This window comes from Mirounga angustirostris, unplaced genomic scaffold, assembly GCF_029215605.1.
Source record: "Mirounga angustirostris isolate CCGP_5_RB_7025 unplaced genomic scaffold, mMirAng1.0.hap1 SCAF_11, whole genome shotgun sequence".
NCBI lineage: Eukaryota > Metazoa > Chordata > Mammalia > Carnivora > Phocidae > Mirounga > Mirounga angustirostris.
The window spans coordinates 28934754-28955546 of NW_026991719.1; the positions used below are offsets into that span (position 1 = coordinate 28934754).

The window sequence follows — 20793 nt, forward strand, 5'->3', positions numbered from 1 at the left end:
TCAGACAGATATGAACAGGCTACGCACCTGCATAAGTATCTGGATGCAGGGCATTATAAAGTTCTGTGCGATGGAGAGGCAATTCTCTACTGTGCAGGACTAAGCTGTGCATTACAGGGTGCCTGGCATACCTGCCTTGCCCATTTACTTATCCCACCTTTTCCCAGACACCTCTTAGGTAAGTACAACTCTAGGTGAGAATAAGTGATTTAAAGCAGAATAAGCGCAAAAACTATTTGAAGCTATGTGGCTTTTGCAAAATATTTCATTTATATACTTTTTTATGCAACAACTTAATAAAACCAAAACTGTATTCATTTGATCAAAAAATTTAAGGACTGAGAACCTACCTTTTCATGATCCCCGTAATATGGGTAGCTACACTCAGAAATTCTTCTAAGATTATGCGGACCAGTGATGAGCCTCCAGATGGAGCATTCATACATTAGATTTAAGAAGCATAGTAGAGTCTTCAAGTAAACTTGATTTATTTGCTAAGATTTTGCTACTCATTTGCCTTGCCCACAATTCCTTTAGAGAATATTAATATAAAACTTAAAAAGAAATACTTAATACTTCTATTTCTCCTTAAGTAACTCCAATGTCAAAATAACATGGTCATATAAGCTATTTTATTTCAAATATCTCTAATAATTTACCACTAGGACATTAAACCAAGTATATAATGAACTTAAATACTAGCTATACAATTTTTTAAATTATAACTACATCCTGAGTGATCACGGGTAACAGTTGAGTGTACTGGTTTAAAGGCAAATATACCAGTTATCTGAAATTAACTTTATTTGATTCGTGATTTTAAATAAGGTCTCAAAAGTACATTTTAGACTTCCGGGAAAATGGCACAGTAGGATTATCCTCAGCTCATCTGTGCAGGGACACACCAAGATAAGAGCTTCATCCCAGATAACAGTCCCATCAGTGAAACTAACTCAGAAAATAAACCAAAGACTGGCAGAACAGAATTTCCAGTTAATTTTAGAGAGGAGGCCACATCAGAAATGCCAGGAGGGACAAAAACTCAGTCTCGAACTAAATCCCTAGTGAGAAATTACAAATGGGAAGGACACTAGAAGCACGGAGAAGGGAGAGAAGCAGACCCCACACCAAGGATCCTAGGCATGGGGGAACTGTACCGGGAAGACAGGCCCCCATAACATTTGGCTTTGAAAACCAGTGGGGCTTAATTTCACTAGTTTTTGCCATCAGTGGGGTTTAATGCCGGGTTCTTTAAAAATCAGAGGGTTTAGCTCCGTGAGAGCCAGAGGACAACAGGAAACTGAGGCTCTGCCCTTAAAAAACAGAAAAACAACTAATCCAGGCAAGATATAGCACAGAAGCAGCAGTTTGAAAAGCACTTGGGGTATACATGCAGATTTATTTACTAATCTCAGAATGTATCCTGGAGGGGCAAGGATCTTTAGGACACTTTTACAAGAACAAAAGTGCTGGTAGATACAATTTCTTTCTGTGTCTCCACACTAGATAGTCTGATATTCCAAGGCAGCAGGAAGAACACTCCAACTATCTTGCTAGGAACTGTATCCTGTCCCCATAATCCCCTGAGCGTCTATCTCACCCAACACACTCCACCCATTAGGTGTCCTTCCAAAGCATCTCCTACTCCATACACACTGCAAGCAACCCTGGCAGGGAACACTGCCACTCAAAAGTGACTCATGCCCTGGGGAAAGTGGAAGATAACCACATACATCAGTGTGCCTGTAGTCCCAGCAGCCAAGCTACAGAGCTGGCAGCACAGAGAGAGGTGCTCTATCAATGCAATTGCAGCCCCAGCAGATGGTTTGGGGGGCAGGTATTTGATCTGACTGCTGGCCTAGCTCACCAACAAAAATCTCTCAGGGGGGCTATAAAGAGAGAGATCCCTGCAGTGTGGTATGACTGAAGCCTGATCAGCTGGACTGAAGGTAGGCATTGTGTCTCACTGATGGTCTCACCCACCAATGAATACCTCTCATGGAACAAGAAAGGGAGAGTACCCTGCAGGCTGGTACAACTGCAGCCTCAGCTGACAGGCTGAGGGCAGGCATGTGGTTTGACTACTGACACTGTCTAACTACAAACCCAAGGCAGCCCCAGACTGCCCCTTATTAGCACAAGGACCAACCCTGTCCACAACAGGCAAAGTGGGCCATTGCAGCAGACTGGACTAAAGACAAATGCAGCTCAGCCTCAACAGTAGTGTACATACAACCCACATATTAGACACTTTTAGGGCAAATGGTTCTGGTGATCTAGAGCACTGTGCTACAGGTCACTCCTGGCCCTCTTCTTCATGAGGACACTACTTTCAAGATCAGAAAACATAGGTGACTTTCCTAATAAATAGAAACAGACACATAGAGTTAGACAAAATGAGGAAAGACAGGAGTATGTCCAAAATGAAAGATAAGACAAAACCACAACAAAAGAGCTAAATGAAATGGAGGTAAGTAATTTGCCTAATGAAGAATCCAAAGTAATGGTCATCAAGATACTTACTGGACTTGAGATAAGTGTGTAGGATCTCACTGGACTTGAGATAAGAGTGTAGGATCTCAGTAACACCCTCAACAAAGAAATAGAAAATATAAAAGGAGAACTAATCAGAGATGAAGAACTCCATAATTGAAATACAAAATACACTTGAGGCCATCAGTAATAGAAGAAGAAAAAATGAGACTAGATTATGGGAATTCAGTGACATCATCAAGTATAGTAATCCTTCATTATAAGGATCCCAGAAGGTGAAGAAAGAGAGAAGGGGGCAGAAACTTTTTTTGAAGAAATAATAAGTTCAAAATTCCCTAATCTGGTGCAGGAAACTGAAATCCAGATTCAGGAGGTACAGGCAGCCCCCAACAAAATCAACCCAAGAAGGTCCACACCAAGACACATAATAGCTACAATAGCAAAAAATACAGATAGAGAATTTTAAAAGCAGCAAGAGGAAAACAGCTACATACAAGGCAAACTTCATAAGGTTATCAGCTGATTTTTCAGCAGAAACTTTGCAGGCCAGAAGAGAGTGGCGTGATATATTCAAGGTGATGAAAGGAAAAAAACCTGCAACCAAGAACACTCTATCCAGCAAGGCCATCATTCAGAACAGAAGGAGAGATAAAAAGTTTCCTGGACAAATAAAAGTTAAAGGAGTTCATCAACACTAAACCAGCCTTACAAAAAACACTATTCTTTGATGACAAGAAAAGGCCATAATCAGGAGTAAGAAAACTATGAAAGGAAGAATTTTCACAGGTAAATGCAAACATATAATAAAACTGGTAGATTACTCATTGAAAATCCAGTATGGAAGTTAAAGCAGTAAAATAAATTATATCTATAAAAATTAGTGAAAGGATTCACACAGTAAAAGAATATAAAGTATGACACCATATACATAAAATGTGGGGGGGTTAGTAAAATCTTAGTGCTTTTAGAATGGGCTTAAACTTAAGTGAAAATCAACTTAAAACAGACTGCTATATACCTAAGTTGCTGTATATGAACCTAATGGTAACCACAAAATCAAAAACCTATAACAGATACACAAAAAATAAAGAGAAAGTAATTGAAGTATATCACTAAAAAAAGCTATCAAACCACAAGGGATGAGAGAAGGAACAGCAAAGAACTACATAAACTACCTTAAAACAAACAAACAAACAAGACATTAAGAATCAGAGAACATCTCCAGAAACAACAACAAAACAGGTAAGAAAATGGCACCAAATACATATATTTCAAAAATTACTTTGAATGTAAATGGAATCAATGCAACAATCAAAAAACATAGGGTGAATGAATAGATTAAAAAAAAGAGCCATCTATATGCTGCCTAGAAGCTATCACTTCAGACCTAAAGACACATGCAGAATGAAAGTGAAGGGATGGACAGTCAACATCCAAATGGAAATAAAAGCTGGAGTAGCAGTAATTTTAACAGACAAAATAACACTAATATGAAGACTGTAACAAGAGACAAAGGAGGACACTATATAATGATAAAGGGAATAATCCAAGAAGAGGATATAACAATTGTAAATATTTATGTACCTAAATTCATAAAGCAACTATCAAAAGACATAAAGAAGAATTTGACAGTAATACAATAATAGTAGGGGACTTTAACACCTGCTTACAACAGATGGATCATCCAGATAGAAAATCAGCAAGGAAACAGTGGCTTTGAATGACACATTGGACCAGATGGACTTAACAGATATATTCAGAACATTTCATCTACTAACAGCAGAATACACATTCTTTTCAAGTACACATGGAACACTCTCCAGCATAGATCACATTAGCCCACAAAACAAGTTTCAATAAATTAACAAAGACCAAAATCATATCATGCACCTTTTCTGCCCACAATTGTATGAAACTTCAAATCAGTCACAAGAAAAAGTCTGGAAAGAACACAAATACATGGAGGGTAAATCACATACTACTAAGCAATGAATGGGCCAACCAAGAAATCACAGAGGAAATTAAAAAAATACATGGAGACAAATGAAAATGAAAACAGTAATTCAAAATCTTTAGGATGCAGCAAGAGCTGTTCTAAGAGGAAAGATTATAGCAATACAGGTCTACCTCAAGAAACAAGACAAAGCTCAAATCAACAACCTAATCTTACACCTAAAAAAGCTAGAAAAAAGAAGAAAAAAACAAAGCCCAAAATCATTAAAGGAAGGTAATCATAAATACTGGAAAAATAAATACTGCAAAATAAATGTTGCAAAAATAAATGAAACAGAGACTAAAAAAGAAAAAAAAAACTTATCAGTGAAACCAGGATCTGGTTCTTTAAAAATATTAATAAAATTTATAAACCTTTAGCCAGACTCATCAAAAAATAAGAAAGAGAACTCAAAATCAGTAATAGTGGAGGAGAAACAACCATCACCATAGAAATACGAAGGATTATAAAAGGATATTATAAAGAACTATAATCCAATAAATTGGACAACCTAGAAGAAATGGATAAATTCCTCAAAACACATAACCTTCCAAAACTGAATCAGGAAGAAAAAGAAAATTTGAACAGACCAATTACCATCAATAAAATTGAATCAGTCATCAAAAAACTCCCAAAAAACAAAAGTCCAGGATCAGATGGGCTTCACAGGTGAATTCTACCAAATATTTAAAGAAGAGTTAATACATATCCTCTTCAAACTATTCCAAAATACAGAAGAGGAAGAAAAGCTTCCAAATTCATTCTATGGGGCCAACATTACCCTGACAGCATAACCAGATAAAGATGCTACAAAAAAAAAAAAAAAAAAAAAAGAGAGAGAGAGAGAGAAATACAGACCAATATGTCTGATGAACACAGATGAAAAAAACTGTCAACAAGATATGAGCAAACTGGATCCAACAATATATTTTTAAAAACCCTTCACCACAATCAAGTGGGATTTATTCCTGGCATGCTAGGGTGATTCAATATTCACAAATCAATCAGTATGATACACCATATTAATAAAAGAAAGGATAAGAACCAATGATCCCTTCAATAGATGCAGAAGAAGCATTTGACAAAGTACAACATCCATTCATGATAAAAACTCTCAAAAAGGTAGATTTAAAGGGAACATACCTCAACATAATAAAGGCCTTATATGAAAAACCCACAGCTAACATCATATTCAATGGGGAAAAACAGAGCTTCTTCTCTAAGATCAGGAAGAAGACAGGAATGCCCACTCTCACTGCTTTTATTCAACATAGTACTGAAGTCCTAGCCACGGTAATCAGACCAAGAAGAAAAAGGCATCCATACTGGAAAGAAACAAGTAAAACATCCACTATTTGCAGATAACATAGTACTATATGTAGAAAACTCTAATGACTATACCAAATAAACTACAACTGATAAATGAATTCAATAAAGTTGCAGAATACAAAATTAATATGCAGAAATATGTCACATTTCTGTACTCTAATAATCAAGTAGCAAAAAAAGAAATTAAGAAAACAATCTCATTTAGAATTGCACCAGAAAGACTAAAATACCTAGGAGTAAATTTAACCAAGGAGGTAAAAGATCTGTACTCCCAAAACAATAAAACACTGATTAAAAAAAAAATTGAGGATGACACAAATGCAAAGATATTCCATGCTTTTGGATTTGAAGACCCAATATTGTTAAAATGTTCATACTACCCAAAGTAATATGATAGACTTACTGCAATCTCTATCAAAATACCAACAACATTTTTCATAGAACTAGAACAGATAATCCTAAAATTTTTATGGAACCACAAAAGACCATGAAATAGCCAAAGCAATCTTGAGAAAGAACAAAGCTAGAGGTATCACAATTCTAGATTTGAAGATAGACTACAAAGCTGTAGTAATCAAAAGAGTATGGTACTGGCATAAATACAGATACATAGATCAACAGAACAGAATAGAGAGCCCAGAAATAAAGCCACACTTCCATGGTCAATTAATCTATGACAAGGAGGCAAGAATATACAATGGGGTAAAGACCGTCTCTTCAATCAGTGGTGCTGGGAAAACTGGACAGCTACATGCAAAAGAATGAAACTGGACCACTTTCTAACACCATACACAAAAATAAACACAAAATGGATTAAAGACCTAAATGTGAGATATGAAAACACAAAACTCCTAGAAGAGAACATAGGTAGCAATTTATTTGACATCAGCTGTAGAAACATTTTTCTAAATATTTCTCCAGAGGCAAGGAAAACAAAAGCAAAGTTAAACTATTGGGACTCCATCAAAATTAAAAGCTTTTGCACAGCAGAGGAAACCATCAAGAGAACAAAAAGACAAACTAATTAATGGGAGAAGATGTTTGCCAATGATATATCTAATAAGGGGTTAACAACCAAAAATAAAGAAAAAACTTATAAAACACCAAAAAATCCACAGAGAATCTGATTAAAAATAGGCAGAGGATTTGAATAGATATATTTCCAAAGAAGACATACAGATGGGCAACAGACACATGAAAAGATGCTCAATATTACTAATTACCAGGGAAATGCAAATCAAAACAACAATGAGATATCACCTCTTACCTGTCAGAATGACTAAAATTAAAAACAATGAGGAACAAGTGTTCATGGGGATGTGAAGGAAAAGCTCCCTTGTGCATTACTAATAGGAATGCAAATTGGTGCAGCCACTGTGGGAAACAGTATGAAGGTTCTTCAAAAATTTAAAAATAGAATTACTGTATGATCTAGTAATTTCATCACTGGGTATTTACCCAAGGAATATGAAAACACCATTTTGAAAAGATATATGACCCCTATGTTCACTGCAGCATGATTTACAATAGCTGCACAGTGGAAGCCACCCAAGTGTCCTTCAATAGATGAATGGATAAAGAAGATATGATTTTGTATATATAAAATCTCACACACACACACACTTATACACACCATGGAATATTACTCAGTCATAAAAAAATGAGATCTTGCCATTTGCAAAAACATGGCTAGACCTAAAGGGTACAATGCTAGATGAAGTCAGTAAGAAAAAGACAAATGCCATAACTTCACTCATACATAGAATTTAAGAATAGAGAGAATAAAAAAAAAAGACCAAAAAACCCAGACTCTTAAATATGGAGAACAAACTGGTGGTGGCCAGAGGGGAGGTAGGTGGGGGAATGGGTGAAACAGAGAAAGGGGATCAAGACACTTACTGTGATGAGCACTGAGCAATGTACAGGATTGTTGAATCATTATATGGTACACCTGAAACTAATAAAACATCATATATTAATTAAACTTCAATTGTTTTTTTTGAGAGTAAGAGTACACGTGTGAGCAGGCAGGGAGGGGAAAAGGGAGAGGGAGAGAGAATCCCAAGCATGCTCCACACCCAGCACAGAGCCCGACAACCTTGAGATCATGACCTGAGCCGAAATCAAGAGTCGGGCACTCAACGGACTGAGCCTTCCAGGCACCCCAACTTTACTTCAATTTCCCCAAGTACATTTTAAAAAAGCTAGTTTTGGAATACAGTATTAGTGTATTGTAACCTTTTTAAATGAAAAACAGTAAAAAATATATACAATGTGTGCAGTAGGTAATATCTCGGTAATATGCTCTTATCTAAAAATATCAAGGGGGTAAATTATGAAAGACAATATTCCAAATGTCTACTTCCAAATTTAGCAACCCATATCAGAAGTACCTAATAAAATTGAAACAGGAATCTTAATTACAAAAGGGTAAAAGGTATCTCTGTGACCTAATTTAGGTGTGGCTGGGTAGTACAAATTGTGCTCTGTAACTTATATATTATGTAAAAAAAATCACAAAGTTGAAAAAATGATTCTAATGTTTTGGTTTTTTTTTTTCAAAATACTTTAAAGTGAAAAAAATGTCTGTGGCATATTTAGCCACTGACCTCTATCCTTTCCTAGTTATGATCAAGAAAAAGATGAAATCACAAATGCGATCCGTTTCCTTTTTCATCTTGGTTAGTATTTTGGATAAAAGAGAAAGAAAACAAGCTTTTGTTTTATGCCCAGTAGTACAAGTGTCACTACTTGAGACATTATATTTTAAAGCCATATAAAAGTAAGATATATTCTCTAATGAACAAATTCTGTAATAGGAAGAGATGAGATTTACCCAAGTTCCTGCTTCAATTTTGATGTAGATATTTTTTAAGTCATTTGGCTTCAGAATGTGTATAAACTCTACCAAAACATGAAATTCACTTACATATCCTCTATCTGGGAGTCCCTGTTCTGTTTCTTCCACTCCAAATAAGTGAAGAAGGTATAAGCTTCCAATTTAAGGATGTATATTTCACTAAATTTTACTGAATGACACCCTCAAGAAAACCAAACTGTCCAGAAAAATACATGTACCTATGTGTGTATGTACATATATGTATGTGTGTAAGTAGCATATATGTACTTAGGCAATCTCTCTACTGGCAGAGAGAAACCAGAAAAAGCACAGGATAACTCAGTCTCTCATCCACTGTACAGAGTGGCTTCCTTCATCAAAGTCAAATGTGATTACATTTTGTGTCATGTTAACACTAGACAGTAGATTGAGTGCAACTGTATTCGGAGTGCAGGTTTTGATACAGCTGTCAAATACCAACCAGAATCACATTTGAATTTACAACCCAGAACAGAAAGGCCTTTTCAACCCTTTGAACTGAACATGGGAAGCAAAAGTTTTAGATAGAATGCATTTTGACTTTTGAGAGTTGCTGCATTTAATAAAGCTTTCTGAAAAGAAAATAGCCATGAATAAATATACTCCATGACATGACTAAAATAATTTTCCTCAAGAATCCATTTATGGGGGCACCTGGGTGGCTCAGTCGGTTAAGCGGCTGCCTTCGGCTCAGGTCATGATCCCGGGCTCCTGGGATCGAGCCCCGCATCGGGCTCCCTGCTCAGCAGAGAGCCTCCTTCTCCCTCTCCCTCTGCCTGCCACTCTGCCTACTTGTGCTATCTATCTGTCAAATAAATAAATAAAATCTTAAAAAAAAAAAAAGAATTCATTTATGGAAGAATGCCATTTATCACCAGAACTCTGAAGATCCTATAGTTAAAACTACCTGAAAAGAACAACTTTGAAAAATTTGGGGGGCATTATTTGTTTAAAAAATATCAAGATTTGTAAACAGTCACACAGTTACTTACAGCTATTTCACTTTAGTTGTAAAGTAATCAATGTGTTTACTCTTGAGAATGAACTTAAATACTAGTTATTGGCATAGTCTTAAAATCATAATATTTCGATGTAGAGCTGATCTTTTTTTAAATTTTTATTTAAGTAATCTCTACACCCATGAGATCAAGAGTCATAAGCTCTTCTGACAACCAGCCAGGAGCCCTCCAATTTAAAAATTTTATATTTTATATTATATTATATAATTATATAATATATATAATTACATGTAATTATATTATATAATTATATATATTATATAATTATATTATATTTATATTATATTATAAAACAACATGCAAAATAGGACATTTAAAATACAAATACATGAAGAGAATATATAACATACAGAAAACATAAAACATCGATACAATTTCCATATGGTGCTGAAATTATAGGTAATCTTTATTTTCTTTCCCATGCTTATTTGCATTTTAAAAATTTTCTATAGTAAGCTATTATTTTTGTAACAAGAAAAAAATAAAATATATAAATATGTTATGAAATTTTATTACTGCTCTCTGGTTATGTAAACTTGTGTGGTCATCTCTAGTTGGCAATAAAACCACCAAAAATTATCAGGGAAAAGGAGAGAACAATGAGAATTAGACATGTTTCAATTTTGTGTCTATATTACATTAAAATATAACTTGTTGCCTCTGCATTCTAAAAAAAAACCTTGCAAAATGGCAAGTTAAAAAGAAAAGATCTAATTTGTTCTGATGGTCTCTTTTCTGTATGTCCATCTTAACTTACTCCCCTTCCCCCGAAAATTAGGTCACTTTCTCAACTGTGGATCTGTGAGTAAACTGCTGTGTTCACTTGGACCAGCAAGTGAACTTTCTCACACTTCAAGAGAAACATAAGCAACATATAAAAGCCAGAAAAAAAAGGGGAATCACTGTACATTAAAAAAAAAAAAAAAAAAAAAAGCTGCTTTTAGGGCATTAAGTGGGAGTTTTAGCAGTTTCCCAAAAATGGCCTCAGTATTTACCACTGGATTGTGGGAAAACTGCAGCAAAACTCTACCTCCAACTGAGTTAAATCATGTAAAGCAGCTCCAATAGAACTTGCCATGATAACATGTAAGATATTCATTAGACACATGTGGCTCTTGAAGGAACCATTATGTAACCAGTACTAAATTTTAAATTTTACATAATTTTAATTAGTTTAAATTTAGATGGCTACATGTGACTAGCATAGCCAAAATATTCAACTTAACGCTTACTTTATGTCCTTGATCCAAAGGAGGGAAGTTAGTTTTAGAGTAAATAAAATGCCAGAATGTATTTTAGAAGCTTTAATGAGATATACTTTGCATACCATAAAACCTATCCATTTTAATTCTATAATTCAGTTTTTTAATATATTCAGAGAGATGTACAATCATTACCACAATCTTCGAACATTTCAGCATCCTAAAAAGAAACTCTGTACACATTAACATCACTCCCTCCCCCAATGTCCAGCACTAGGCAATCACTAGTCCACTTTGTATCTCCATACATTTGTTATGCTGGACATTTCATATGGAATCATGGATCGTGTGGTCTTTTGTGACAGGCTCCTTTCACTAAGTATAACGTTTTCAAAGTTGGCTCATGCCATACATCAGTATTTCATTCTTACTGCCAGTAGTCCATTGTATGGATATAGCACATTAAATCTATCCATTTGCCAGTTGCTAAACAACATAGTTGTTTGCTCTGAGTAACATGAAAAATGCTAACGTGAATAACCCAGCACATGTTTTGTGTATGTGTTTTTATTAGTATATACTTAGGAGTGAGATTGCTGAGTCATATAGGAACTCAATGTTTAACATTGAAAGGGCTACAAAAGTGTTTTCCAAGGCAATTGCACCATTTTACCTTCCCTCCTGAAATGTATGAAGGTTTCATTTTCCCATGTGTTCATCTCACTTGTTTTGTCTGCCTTTTGTCACAGCTCTCCTGCTGGAATTGGAGCACTATTCCATAGTGGTTTTGATTTGCAATTTCCTATCACTAATAATGCTGAGCATCTTTTCCTGTACTACTCAGAGCAATGTCTTTTTGAAGAAATTTCGATTCAAATTATGTGCCTCTTTTTAATTGGGCTATTTTTCTTTTTATTATTATGAGTTCTTTATATATTTTGGGTGGGAACCCCTTATCAAATATATATTTTGCAAATATGGCCCCCGTTCTGTGGGTTGTCTTTCATTTTCTGGACAGTATAATTTGCAGTACACAAGTCTTACATGCTGATGAAGTCCAATTTGTTAAATCTTTGTCACTCACACTTCTGTTGTTGTTATCTAAGAAACCATTACCTAACCAAGGTCAGGTACGTTTACTCTTATGTTTTCTTCAAGTGTTTTTGTACTTTTAGCTCTTATATGTAGGTCTAGTATCCCTTTTGAGTTGTGTATAGAGATCAGGATCTAATGTCTTTTTTTCTTTTTCACACGGATATCCTGTTTGGCCCATTTGTTGAAAACCTTATTCTCTCACTCATCGAATTATCCGGACACCCTTGTTAAAAATTAACTTATCATCAGTGTATCTGTTTACTTCTCAACAACAATTCTATTTCATCATTTTATGCTTATCCTTATGCCAGCATCACACTCTATCATCACTGTGGCTTTCTGGTAAGTTTTGAATTCAGAAAATATGAGCCTTCCCCTCCCCCATATCTTACTCTTTTCTTGCAAGTTCATTTTGGCTGGGTTTTTTTGTTGTTGTGTTTTTGTTGTTGTTGTTTGTTTGTTTTGAGAGAGAGGGTGGGGGGGGTGGGAGGGGGCTTGATCTCACAACCCTGAGATCATGACCTGAGCCAAAATCAAGGGTCGGACACTTAACCAACTGGCATTCAAAGCTGGGGAAAATGTGACTATAAAAAGATATAGAACAGAACCAGATTCATTCTCCAACTGAGAAGCTTTCTAAACAAAAAATTATGTTTGTTGCATGGGGATTCATCATCTTTCGAGAGCCAAGAGTACAGTTCCAGTGTGGGAAACTTAGTAGAAATCACCTGCTGTTTTGTCAAGCACCGGGCAGTGGTGTAAGGGGCCATGTCATGCTAGGAACACTGGCAATATGGCTCAAGTAGAGAGGAGAGACCTACGTGAACATCTTGGAATAAATAGCTTCCTTCATACCCCCAGGAAGGCCTTACCTTCCCAGTATACTCTGTGACCTAGAAAAAGGTCCATGGCCTAGAATTAAGCTCAAGACTAAAATCGTATCATGTTAATAAAGAATAAAACCATATCTAATATATGCAAGAGGAACCACAAATAATTTAACTGCCTGGGCAAACTCAATGCCCTTTAAAGGAGGATGCCTTTCCACAAGGTATCACTCACAGTGTTCATCACAGAAAAAATAGTAAAACGTTCAAGACATGAAAGGAAGTAGGAAAAGTGTCTCACAATGAAGATCTGGAAGAGAGTATCAATATGCCTTCCAGAAAAGCAACTCATGCCTGGATTTACACATGTAGACTTTCTTATCATAATCTTATCATTGCCTACCATGTTCCTGACGATTTTTCAGCAGCCAGCAAAAGTATTATCTGGCAAATGGCTGCATCTTTTTATTAAATATATTTTATTTTGCTAAATCTTCGATAACACACTGCTCACAGCATCCCGAAATCATGACACTCAGCAAATTTGAGAAAGTGACTATCATACCATAACTTGAAATGGGGCTTCATGAGGAGGGCACTGTGGCACTTTTCTCCAGTGGAAGTCTTTTAAGCCTCTAATGAGTGCTAAAAAGAGGTTGATATGCTTACTTTACACTCCAAATCTACCCTGATACAGATTTCCTACTAGGTTCATTTTAACTGTAATCAAAGATCTCTGACTCAACTGTGCATCCGCTAATCCCTATATATCTTCTAACATCTCCATAGAGTAGGTCTTGTTTTATTGCCTGGTTTTCTTCTTTATTCATTAGTTATTACCAGACCTGTAACTTTTTTCTTTTAAATTTTCAAAAGATGTGGCAATGATTTTTTTAATTTAAATTCAATTAACCAACACAGAGTACATCATTAGTTTCAGATGTAATGTTCAACAATTCATCAGTTGCATAACTTACTAATTTTCTATTACTTATTTTCTCCAATAATGTGGTCCCTGTATCCCTGTCAAGTCCATGAGCATATAACAACTTTCTCTTCTATTTTCTAAGCCTCAGTTATCTTTAAACTCTTTTAAAAAAGAGTTAACATATACTGTATTATTAGTTTCAGGGGTAGAATTTAGTGATTCATCAGTTGCATACAACACCCAGTGCTCATTACATCAAGTGCCCTCCTTAATGCCCATCACCCAGTTACCCCAACCCCCCCCACCTCCCCTCCTGCAACCCTGTTTATTTCCTAGAGTTCAGTGTCTCATTATGGTTTGCCTCCCTCCCTATTTTCATCTTGCTTTATTTTTCCTTCCCTTCCTGTGTTCATCTGTTTTGTTACTTAAATTCCACATGTGAGTGAAATCAAAGCTTTTTAAATGAACTGTTCCACTTGTTTTGACCTGTTGTTCCTGTAGCTGTATGAAGTAATATTGTGTTTATTTTCTCTAGTAAATATCTCTAACTCTTTTAGTTGTATCAGAGAGAGAATGTCAGGTCAAGTCCTAATTTCTTAGACTGGGAAGTGCATGTTTCTACACTCTAAAATTAACCATGTTTTCAAATTTCAGCTGCTTTCCAAATGCTATATGCTACAAGAATAACACCTGTTTTATTACCATGCTCCACCTCTGACCACATGCTAATTTCACATCATTGCGCTGTACATTTCTAAAAATCTCTATGGTCAAGCCAAATCTCAACCTCCTCCTGGAATCCTTCCCTTCTAACATGTAACTCTCTCTGCCCATTTTCTCTCCATCTAAACTGCAATAAATTGTCTGTATTATTTCCTGATCTAGCCACTTAGTTAATAGTTACGTACATAAAATGTAAATAAAGTTCATTATATGAAATCTCTCAACAACTAGATATAAAGAATAGGAGAACATAGTTTATTTCCTTCTATCCCCTGTAACATAATACACAGCACCTAATGTCCCCTCCCAACACACACATATACACACACATCCTGATAAGGAAGAACATTAAATGAAGTCATTGAGAAAGCAAAATATATGTTGAAGAATGGTTCACTTGATCTCAAGCATGTTAAAACTATTTCTAAAAAAATACAAATAAGAAACTAAACCTTTTCTAAATATTTGGTTCCTTGTCTTCAATACCCACTAAAAAGAAAGTTCCTACTTTTAACAATGTAACATTTTTTATACCTTTTCTCCTTTCCTTACCTCTACTTACTTTCATTTATCCTCACCTTTCTCTAAGCAAAAACAAATTTAAAAGTTCAAAACTATAATGAGATGGTTAAAGCATACCATAATTTGTTTCCATAAATTATCTAAGTAGAACAGCTTTGTAACTCCTGTGATTTGCTCTTTTTCTGCACAGAAGCTAAAGGCTAGCTTTATAGCAATAAGATTAATAGAACGTGTACATACTAACTGATAAAACTGAAAGCTTTGTGTTCAGTCTCTGTTCAATTGTTTCTCATCAGACAGAAGTTTTTTGTTTTTTTTTTTCTTTCCTCTAATCCCTGATCTACCGCCTCTCGGTAGTCTATCCAGGTTCCAAATGCTCTTCAGTTTTATTCAGCGTTCAGGATTCTCTTATCTACTGATTAAGACTAACTTATTTAGTTGCATTTTTTTCGGGAAGAAGCATACCAGTAAGGGGAGAATAGAGTTTGTTTGGTTTTTTTTGGTTTTTTTTCAGTTTCCCACTGGGAAGATAAAACTCAGTAATCTTTTTGTGTAGCAGAGATAAAAACAGACAAATGTAGTCAAGCCAGAACAATACACAGGAGAATTCGATTTGATGTCCCATGAGGGCCATGGAAAGGAGATGCATGCATTCTCTCTGCTCAACAATTTAGATCCAATCAAGAGAAACTGTACATTTCCATGAAAAGACATGCTAGATAAAACAGGATATTTACTTTTACTTTTCAGATGCTTCTGATGCAGGGATAACAGGAATATTAATCACAATATACTTCAAAACATAATCCATTTAACAAACCCTTACCATAACACACTGAGGCCTCTCAAAGAGGAAGTACTGCTGGTTTTGAAAAACAAAATTGCATCATGCCTTTCATGTAACTCTGTTTTTTCAAGTGCATAGTCCATCACTGACATTCAGCACTAAAAAACCATGAGTGTCACTGCACATCTAACAACATCCTTTCTCCACTAACCCTGACCCACCCACAAGTTAAACCGAAGCAGAATCATTAACTCAACTGGAGAAAAACAGACCTTTCATGTTTCTTTTATTCCACTTGGGTAAGATCTGAAAAATGTCCATCTCTTCTGCAAGCTTTCTTCCAGGCTCCCTTAAAGTAAATTACCATAAAAGCCAAACCTGCATGAATCAATAGACTTTACCCAATATATCAAAAGTGCTGAAATGGAGACAAATAAAAAAGCATCACAAGTCATCAATAATAAATTAGTTTGTCTGCAGTAGTCACATCAGGCCAATGTGAGAAAGACCTTACTCCTGAGCTATTTAGTAGCTCTAGCGTAAGATCCCACTGATGCAAGAGACAATTTAAAGAACAATGAAGCATTTTCATCCACCCCCTAAAATGACTTTTCTCTTACCTTCATAAACTTATTAATTAAAAAAAAAAAAAAACATTAAGTTTTTCTTAACACTTGACTTTGTGTTTTAGGCACTTTTGACAAAATCATCAAGACCACATGTGACAGAAGGATCGTGACCCAATTTCCTACATGAATTTCATCCAAGATTCTGTGAACCCACAGAACAAACACTGAAGTTAAGGGGAGATTTGGGATTTCAAAAGGAAGTAAGGTCCTAAGGAAAAGGTGGGTGGAGGGGTGATTTCAAAACTATCCAAACAAGCTGTAGGAATCCATGAGTCAGAGATGGGTAATTAAAAGACGTGATGGGTATTAGAGAGGGCACGTATTGAATGGAGCACTGGGTGTTATATGCAAACAATGAATCATGGAACACTACATCAAAAACTAATAATGTAATGTATGGTGATTAACATAACATAATAAAAAAATCCCGAAAAAAGAGGTTATTTTGGATAAATTATAATTTTAATAGTCTCTCAGCTGCTAGTCACTCTTTTCACCCTTGTCAGAGATTTTCATCAATGTTCTATTTAATACTCTGAGCACAAGCAGAACGACAGCCAACATAGTTAGGCCTCTGGCACATGGCAGACATGGACACAGAATCAAGTTTATCAAGTTCCCTGTGGATCTGATATTTTCACATGTGTCACATCCATGTAATTTTTTCAACCACAAACAAATACAAGTCTTTTGGGTCTCCTTATTAATCACTGCTACTGTCCCCACAAATTTTCACCAGCTTTGCCTTCTGTGCCCTATCTCCAGAGTCCTTGACTATTTCTTTAACAGCTAAAAGAGATGTCTGCATACCGTAATTTCCAGAATGTTCCTTCTCTCACTGCTTTAACTGTCCCTCAAAAGTAGAGGCTGCCTCTCCTACACATCACTCCCACAGGGTTGAGGTTCTGTGACTGCTAAACTTCTGAATGTCTATTCTATATTATTATTCATTCACCTTCATATAAAAAACTTTAAGACCTTGATCACAGCACATAACAACACTGTTCACTCTCAATTCTCCCTATTTTCATCTTTAGAACTTCTTGTTACTCCATCGTTATCTAGGACTTGGGATCCTTAACAGTAGCCTTTCCACCAACTCCAAATCCATCAAAACAGAGAATTTCAATCTATATTTTATTCACTGTACCCACGTTCTCAACTCTCATTCAGTCCTCACTCAATCCCTTAAAATCTGTTACTCCAATGACACTGTCCTTGCCAAGGTCATCCATTCCATGCCAATCGCTTACTCCGATATTTGTGCTTTAGTTATTGTTTTATTGACATTCTTTGTGCTGTTGATACTGCAGGCCACTCCCGGCTCCTTCAAACTCCCCCATGTGAGATGAGGAGACATCCTTCTTTTGATTTCTCTCTTTTCCCTTGAAACCCATCTTCTCTTTTTCATTTATTGACTTTGTTTGCTCCTTATCACTCATAATGCCCAAGCATTCCATCATCGGACCTCATCTTTCTCAACCTATGCATTCTCCTTTTTTGTTGTTTTAATTCATACCCATGGCTGCAACAATCACCTTTATGTTTATTGTTCCTAAAATAGAGCGATACTCTTTACCTCTTTCTGAGCCTCAGACATACACAGGTACCTCTCCACTTTTCAAAAGTTTGCATTATGCCGCTTTACTTTTACAAAAAACCTACATTAGGACCTGATTTTGCTAACCAAAAGAAATCTGAAAGGGATTTTCACTTTAAGAGAAAAGGCAAAAAGCAAAAATCATTTTCATTTTTGTGGTGAGTCTTTCTAGAGGCAGCAAACACCCCAAGCAGTGACAGTGGCACTGGGTAGCTCTTTCCCACACTTGAGGGACCATGCGCCACATCTCAGCATCAAGTCGCCGTAGCTTTGAGTTGTGTCTGTGAGGATCTGTGCTGTGTGTTGATTTATTTTGTGCATCTGTTTGCAAGATGTGCCCTGAAGTATCAAAAAAGCCTAAGAGAGGTTATTTGGGGGGTTTAGGAATGCTCAACTTTTTTTTTTCCATTATAAATTAATTGTAATTGTTTCTTCACTTTACACCTTTTTGGCTTACAAAAGGAATGTTCTACCTTTGGAGAGTGGGGGAAACCTGTTTAACTTTTCAAGAGGGCATCTCTATTTGAAGGGATCACGGGAATATAGAAATCAGCACATGCAAAACTGAACTTATCATCCTAGACTACTATTTGGGTATAATTAGCTGGGAATGTCAAGCTCATCAAACCATAACATCTTCTAATCATGAAATAATATGGTAAGTTTTGGCATAACACCGTAGAAATTAGATTTGTGCAGTGTTATGTGCACATTTTTTTTTTAAGATTTATTTATTTGAGAGAGAGAATGAAATAGAGCATGAGAGGGGGCAGAGGGAGAAGCAGACTCCCCGCCGAGCAGGGAGCCCAATGCAGGACTCGATCCCGGGACTCCAGGATCATGACCTGAGCCGAAGGCAGTCGCTTAATCAACTGAGCCACCCAGGCACCCAGTGTGCACATCACTTCTTAATCAACAGATTAGTAAGTCCATTACAAGGAAAAGCAGTTAGTTAAATGTTGACCCTCATCAGTAAAACCATTATAGATCCTGACTAATAAAGTCATAATTCATTTAATTAAATATAAGAAATATAATGTTTAAATCACAACCAACTATAGTATTCTCATTCCCAGAACCAATCATCCTGTATCTACAAAAGTACCTTCAGATTTGTTTTGGCTGCCATTTTAGAAGTGTGGATAAAGTGATAAATAGCTTAGCATATAAGCAGTTTTAAAATAGAAAAATCTCGAACATTGGAAGGGGGCTTTTATTTTGCTTATGAAGAAAGGGGATCCTAAGGACAACTCTAAGGGCAGGAACTGATTACAATAATATTTTATCAGAAATAATTCTTCCACACAGCATACTGCCTTCTACATTGCCATAATCTGCCTCATCTCCTAAATTCTTCCTCTCTGAGGTTGTTCAAACAGAGGCTAGTTATCATGTGCAAAGCTCACTGTGGAAGAATTTTACTTTCTCTGTATGAGTCGGACTAAATGGCTTTAATGTCATCTCATAAACAGAGATTATGTTTCATCTTGCACATGAATCAATATCATTTTACTACTCTACTTTCTACCAAATTTAAACAAAATAGGCTTAACTAGACATTTTCTAGAAATTTTTTAAAAAGCTTCCATTTAAGATTTAAAAATAATTTCGTTTTAACTAATTGTTAGCTACAATTCATGATACTTTTTTTTTTCCCTATCACCTCCAACTTTAAAACAGCTAAGAGTCCCTAAACCAGGATTTGGTAATTCCCTCACTGTATTGGGAAAGGTAGAAAAATAATAGCTTCTGAAACAGGAAGAAGTACCTTTACTTCTAGTCATTCACCTTGCCAGCAATTCCAATATTTCATCGGTACCTATGAACAAAACAGAATGCTCAGGGAAATCTACCCATTTAATCTGCTTCCTCTGCGCTAAGGCAGAAATGGCTTACTCAACCATTATAGACTCTGGAGAAAGTTACAGCCCCACTTTACAAAACATTAACCATTTTGTGGCTTTCCTTGACTTTAATCCTCAGTCAGGTTCTTAAGTATAGTACTCCCTGCACTGTGTACTGGATGGAAAGTTCTGGTTTTGTTTTTGACATTATTTTTCTTTGCTAATTCAGTGCACCTTACATTTCAATGTCTTTGGGAAGAGCAACAACACATTTTAGAAAGAGAGGCCTAAGTCTTTGCTTATGATACTTTTGCCAAATGCATAGCTTTGTCCCCCCCCCCCTTTGGGTTAAAACTAAGAATTTATTCTCTTACTTTATGAGTCACAGTTTTGTTTTTTTTTTTAAGATTTTATTTATTTATTTGAGACAGAGAGAATGAGAGAGACAGAGAGCACATGAGAGGGGGGAGGGTCAGAGGGAGAAGCAGACTCCCTGCCGAGTAGGGAGCCCGATGCGGGACTCGATCCCGGGACTCCAGGATCATGACCTGAGCTGAAGGCAGTCGCTTAACCAACTGAGCCACCCAGGCGCCCATATGAGTCACAGTTTTAAAAGGCCTTCTTTTATCATGTGTGAGTGAAACAAACATGAATATTGTCACAGTTCTCTTTACTGTTGATTCAGATAATTCATAGCTGTAGCAGCTGCCACAACATTTTAGCTTCCTTCCAGCAACTCTGCCCTCTTCTAATCTCTCTTTACAGACTGAGCCAGAGCGGTATTTTCAAACCTGTGGATCTAATCCAGTCCCACCTTGTTCAACATGTATCAGTAGCTTCGCATCCCTCAGAGGATCCACACAGCTGTGGCTTTCCTACCCCAGCAGTCTTAACTCACAGCAACTTTTGCACGTCTGCCACATT

General features: G+C 36.2%; 1 long non-coding RNA gene across 1 annotated transcript in view; it reads right to left on the reverse strand.

Moving 5' to 3' along the window:
* LOC135362010 (uncharacterized) overlaps window positions 1–20793 on the reverse strand; it is a 160646-nt gene that overhangs the window by 20232 nt on the left and 119621 nt on the right. The window contains exon 2 of the long non-coding RNA XR_010406310.1: window positions 7715–7772. This is a non-coding gene — a long non-coding RNA (uncharacterized LOC135362010). The remainder of the gene's footprint in view (window positions 1–7714; window positions 7773–20793) is intronic.